Genomic DNA, 6,000 nt, shown 5'->3' on the forward strand with positions numbered 1-6,000 from the left:
AAATGCCCTAAAATATCTGAAATATTTCTAGTGGACTAAGGAGTGTCAGGAGGCCTTCGACCAACTTCAAAAGTATATCAGCTCGTCATCTCTCCTCACCAAACCACAGGTCGAAGAAATGATTTACCTATACTTAGCTATTTTCCCTTTTGCTGTGTGTTCAGTTTTGGTACAAGAGGAAGAAGGATGTCAGAAATCGATTTACTATATAAGTCAAATTCTGTGCGACGTCGAGACTAGATATTTTAAGTTAGAGAAGACGGTCTAGGCCCTCATCATCTTGGCTCAGAAGCTTTGGTTGTATTTCCAGGCTCATTCTATCACAGTCGTGACCGACTAGCTGATGAGATAGGTCCTGCAGAAATCTGAAAATACAAGTTGGCTCGCAAGGTGGGCGGTGGAGCTTGGAGAGTTCAACCTAGAGTACCTTCCTCGGCCATCTATCAGGGTGCAGATGTTGGCAGACTTTTTGGTGGTGTGTACCATCCGTAATAAAGACCTTGTCAGGCTCCTCAAGAAAATGAAGACCATAGAGAAGTCATGGATCCTGCATGTAGATGGGTCGTCAGGCCTGGAGGGCAGCAGGGCCAAACTCATACTCACCAGTTCGGATGGAGTGGTCACAAAGTACACTCTGCGGTTCAAATTTTCGGCCTCCAATAATGAGGCCAAATACGAAGCACTCATAACCGGCCTTAAGCTTTCTAGGGAGTTTGGGGTTCAACAACTAAAAGTCTTCAGCAACTCACAACTGGTCGTCAGCCAAGTACAATAGAAATTTGAGGCTCGAGGGCCATCGATGGTCCAAAATTTGCAAAAGGTAAAAGACATCACCTCAGCCTTTCATAGTTTTGATATACAAGAAATCCCTCATACGAAGAATATAAGGGCCGACCTGCTGTCAAAATTGACCACCTCGGAGACTGTCGTGCTAACTAAAGCCACCTACCTCAAAATTCTGGAGACACCAAGCATCAATGAGCCCAAGGTTGTGCTAAACACCACCGCCGAGCTGAGCTAGATAGATTCTCTCGTTGACTTCTTGAAGGATGAAAAAGTGCATGTTGATCGGGCTAGAGCTTGCTGAATAAAACACCAAGCCTTGCGCTACATCCTCTTTAACAATGAGTTATACTAGGGATCGTTCTCGCTGTCGCTCCTCAAATGCCTCCATCCTATTGAGGCAGATTATGCACTCCGAGATGTGCATGAGAAAATTTGTGGCAATCACCTGTGAGGCAGATCCTTGGCCTACAAAATCCTACGACAAGGATACTACTGGACGACCCTACAAAAGGATGCGGCCGATTTTGTTAAGAGGTGCGACCGATGTCAACGCCATACAAGCATCCAATGGTGACTGGTGGTGCCATTGACGCTGATTAACGCCCCTTGCTCGTTCATGCAATAAGGAATGGGCACCATCAGGCCTTTTTTGGTGGCCACTGGGTAGCACAAATTTCTTTTTGTAGTGGTGGACTACACCAAATGGGCGAAAGCCGAACCGGTAGCTTAGATTACTGAGGTGAAAGCCTGAGACTTCTTCTGGTAGGCAATTATTTGCAAGTTCGGACTCCCTCGGGATCATCATAGATAACGAGCAGAATTCAACAATGCCTGATTCAAAAAATTCTGCACCAAACTTAGAATCAACCATCGATTCACTTTCCTAGTGCACTTCCAGTCCAACGGAGAGGCCGAAGTCATCAACCGAACGACCTTATAGGGGTTGAAGGCGAGACTGAACTAGGCGAAAGGGCCATGGGCTGAAGAGCTCTATAGTGTCTTGTGGGCATACCGGATGACATCTCGACTCCCTAATAGGGAGACGCCCTTCAACCTTGCGTTTGGAATTGAGATAGTAATCTCACTAGAGATTAGACTTCCGTCATTTCGAGTGGAAAGCCTCAACGACTAGACGAAATTAGATCGTCTTGATCTATTGGAAGAAACCAGGGAGCAAGCTCAAGTCCGTCTAAAGATGTACTAGAGAAAAATGGTTCAGTACTCCAACTCTAGAGTCAAGGGCAAGTTTTTTCAACCTGGCGACCTTGTCTTGAGGAAGACCGAAGCATCACAGCGAGAAAAGCTTACAAAGTTGAGCCCAAACTAGGAAGGCCTGTATCGGATAACTGAAACAGTACGACCAGGGACATACCAGTTGGAGCACCTCAACAACAACTTGATTCCACGGACTTAAAACTCTGACAATCTCTGCATCTATTATCAGTAAGGCTCATTGTAGTTCGGACTTATTTCCAATAAAAATTCTCTTCTTGTGTTTGTCTTTTAGATCGGACGACCATGGCAGACATATTCGACTTGGGACACCTCGGAGATGCCTGGGGCCTCCTCAAGTTGAACCCTCTTGAAATTCCTCTGGGATCATAGTCTAGAGATGCCTTTGGGATCATAGTCTAGAGATGAATAAGCCGAGACCACTCAGAATGCCTTTGGGGCCACAGTTCAGAGATGTCTCTGGGACCATAGTTCAGAGATGAAAGGAGATACTCCAGGCCGACTTTAGGCCTTCTCAAGCCGATCCCATTTGGAATTCCTCTGGGACTATAGCTAGAGATGCCTTTGGGACTATAATCTAGAGATGAACAAGCCAAGCCCACTCGAAATGCCTTTGGGATCACAGTCTAAAGATTCCTCTGGGGCCACAGTCTAGAGATAAAAGGAGACACCCCAAGCCAACTTGAGACCTCCTCAAGACCGAGCCCACTCGAAATTTCTCCGAGACTATAGTTCAGAGATGAAAAAAGACACCCCGGGGACCGACCTGGGACCTCCTTAAGACCAAGCCCACTCGAAATTTCTCTAGGAGCATAGTCTAGAGATGAAAGGAGACACCCCGAGGATTGACCTGGGACCTCCTTAAGACCAAGCCCACTCGAAATTCGTCTAGGACCATAGTTTGGAGATGAAAGAAGACACCCCAGGGACCGACCTGGGACCTCCTCCAGATTGAGCCCACTCGAAATTCCTTTGGGACCATAGTCGAGATATGAAAGGAGACACTCCGGGCTAACCTAGGACCTCCTCAAGATCAAGTCCACCCAGAATTCCTCTGAGACCATAGTCCACAGATGATCAACAAAGGAGACACTCCGGGGACCAACCTGGGACCTCCGTAAGACCAAGCCCGCTAGAAATTCCTCTAGGACCATAGTCTGGAGATGCCCCTAGGACCGTAGTCTAGAGATAAACAAGCCGAGCACACTCGAAATCTCTAGGACCATAGTCTAGAGATGAATAAGCCGAACTCACTCGGAATCCCTCTAGAACCAAACTCAAAAAAGATTAACCGAGGAGCCCGAGATAGATCGAAGCTTCTTATCGCTCCTTCTTAGACAAAATTTAACACAAGGCTAAGAGTTTGGCGCGATGACCCAAACTCAAACTAAGAGATGAATAGCATAAGTAAAGGCCAAAGTCAGATACTTTAAAAAAAAATTATTTTTCATTATCTTTTAGTATATATATTGATCTTGGCAGAAGCCAAGCAAAAAGAGGTACAAGAGAAGGTCGATGCTTGGGGCGATGACATGAACTCAAGCAAGGCAAACAAACGACAAAAACAAAAACCAAAATCAAGTACTTTGGAAAATTTTATACTTTCATTAGTTTTGAATTTTTACACTGACCTCAGTTGAGGCCAAACAAAAAGAAGAGCATATTAAGCTCGGTTTACTAGAGCGAGAAGAAAAACAAGTAAACATATAGAAAGACGGGACTTCATTCCTCGCCTTCACCTGCCTCACCTTCGTCGCTGCCGAGGTACCTAGCTTCCTTCGGTTGAAAAGAAGAACTCCCAATCCGATCTCGCAAGATGCAAATCTTTGTGAAGACCCTCGCTGGTAGGATCATCATCCTGAAGGACGAGTCCTTGGATATGATCCGCAACATCAAGGCCAGGATCCAGGACAAGGAGGATACCCCCCCGGATACGGAGATGCTTCGAGAAGACCGATCAATGCATTTAATGCCCCTGACCAAGGTCTCGCCCTCGATCAAGTGACGATTCAACTTTTGTGGCTCGAACTGGAATGCAGTCTAGCCTCAAAAGTGGGGGGCAAATGATGAAAAAAATATTGGACTTCTTGACCTCAAGCTAGACCGACTTCCTTAACCTCGGACCGAAACTGAGGTGAGCGACTTTGGCCCCGACCAAGGAGCTATAGCTAAGGAGCCGATCAGCTGAGAAGAATAATCAGCATGTGTCGACCCGGATTGACGATCCTAGCAAGTCCTAACAGCCTGCATTCGTGGCAGCACCATAGTCTGCTCCTGACTAGCACTGCATGCTTCCCATGTGGACTGACTACCGAACCACTGCCGTACTACTAGTCGTTACACCTGGCCATCAGTTTATGCTACGTCGACCTAGGTAACGATAAAACAAGCTCTCCAATATAAAGGGGCATCCTGGGGGACCTCAAACACGCAATAATGCGCACTACATAATATCAGAACAACACTCTACTAAAATCTCTTCCTTTTATACTGTTGCCTCTCTGGCAAGTGTACTTCTTCAGGCCGTCCTCGAAGGAGATCGACGCCCGACACCTTAACCAATCTGCTCAATTTGTCTCTAGCCGACCACAAGGTCGCTCGAGCTGCTCTCCGACCTCGGTCCGGATTCTACGGCAACAAGTTCAACCTTCAGGGGATTTGTGAAAAGATGATGGAATTATTTCTGTTCTGGAGCAAGGGTCACCAGTTTTCTAGACCTACTTAGCATTTCGAAATCTTAATAAAATATTTGTGGCCTCACCACTATTTGCCTCAAGAAAATATTGACGAGTAGTAAATAATGGTTCAAGCAATAGAAGGAAATGACACAATATGAAAGGGCTTGTTTTAAGGTGGGCTTGGCTCAGCCTGGTTTGGCCTGGGATTGGTCTAGACCAGCCGCTTGGGCCGTCCACACGTGTGGCATGTGGTAGGGCTGAGGAGGAAGACTCCTGATCGGAGTCTTCATCTTTCCTAAGTCCGTCGAGGAAGACGAGACCTAAGGCTTGTTGGACTCCCCTAGGATTTCACCTATAAAAAGCCTTCCCCTCTTTCCTCTGTGTGCCGCTCTTAATTGTCGATCAATTGCTGACAAGATTCATCCAAGCCCCTTGTTTTTTTGTTAAGTTGGTGAGCCACAATCAATTTATTGTCAGAACAAGGTATTCCACCTCAACCCTCCTTTTGTGAAGATCTCCGAGTCCCTCAGCCATCGTCGATGGCCTGACTGTCTTCGGTAGCTGCTGGATTCATGTTCACCTCCTCTCTTCTTGTTTTCTTTTTCTTCTTCCTGCCCGACTAGACACCGCCACCGAGGGACATCGTCGTTGTTGTAACCATTGCCGAAGGTTGCCGACAAGGGGTGTGGTCGGCCATGGCTCTCTCTCTCCCTCTTGTTTCTCTCTTGCCTTCTCTCTCTTTCTCTCTTGCTCTCTCTCCTTTGTTTCTTCTCTTTATCACTCTCTCTATATATATATATTTTATAGACCAGTGGAGGGCCCAAATATCTAGGTAAACCTAGGTAGACCCTAGGAGGGGTCTCAGGCTGGCATTGTACGACAATGGGTCTAAGCAGGCAATGTCAAAATTAACTACCGTTTTTTCCATAATTTCATTCCGTTGATCATTGTTGATGTGGTCACTCTAATAATTAGGCCTAGCTTTGTAGGTGAGCTATTGTCTGTGCAAGAAAGTGTCGAGCAAAACACTTTACCCTCAAGTCCATAGATCGAGGAACGAATTGGTGTTTGCTGTACTTGAGTCTAAGACTGGTTGAGGTAAGAAGTCCTGTACACAATAACCTATATAGATATATATACTTGAGTCTTGATTAGTGATTGATTTATGATATGGTTATATAAATGTATATTTCTTTGTTATATAGACATATTAAATATCAGTGATTATGGTTTCGGTTGTTTTGGAATATGATGCTGATTTTTTTGAAATTTGGGTATGAAACATAATAAGAAATTAAATTTT

The sequence above is a fragment of the Phoenix dactylifera genome, unplaced genomic scaffold (genome assembly GCF_009389715.1).
Source record: "Phoenix dactylifera cultivar Barhee BC4 unplaced genomic scaffold, palm_55x_up_171113_PBpolish2nd_filt_p 000731F, whole genome shotgun sequence".
Classification (NCBI taxonomy): Eukaryota; Viridiplantae; Streptophyta; class Magnoliopsida; order Arecales; family Arecaceae; genus Phoenix; species Phoenix dactylifera.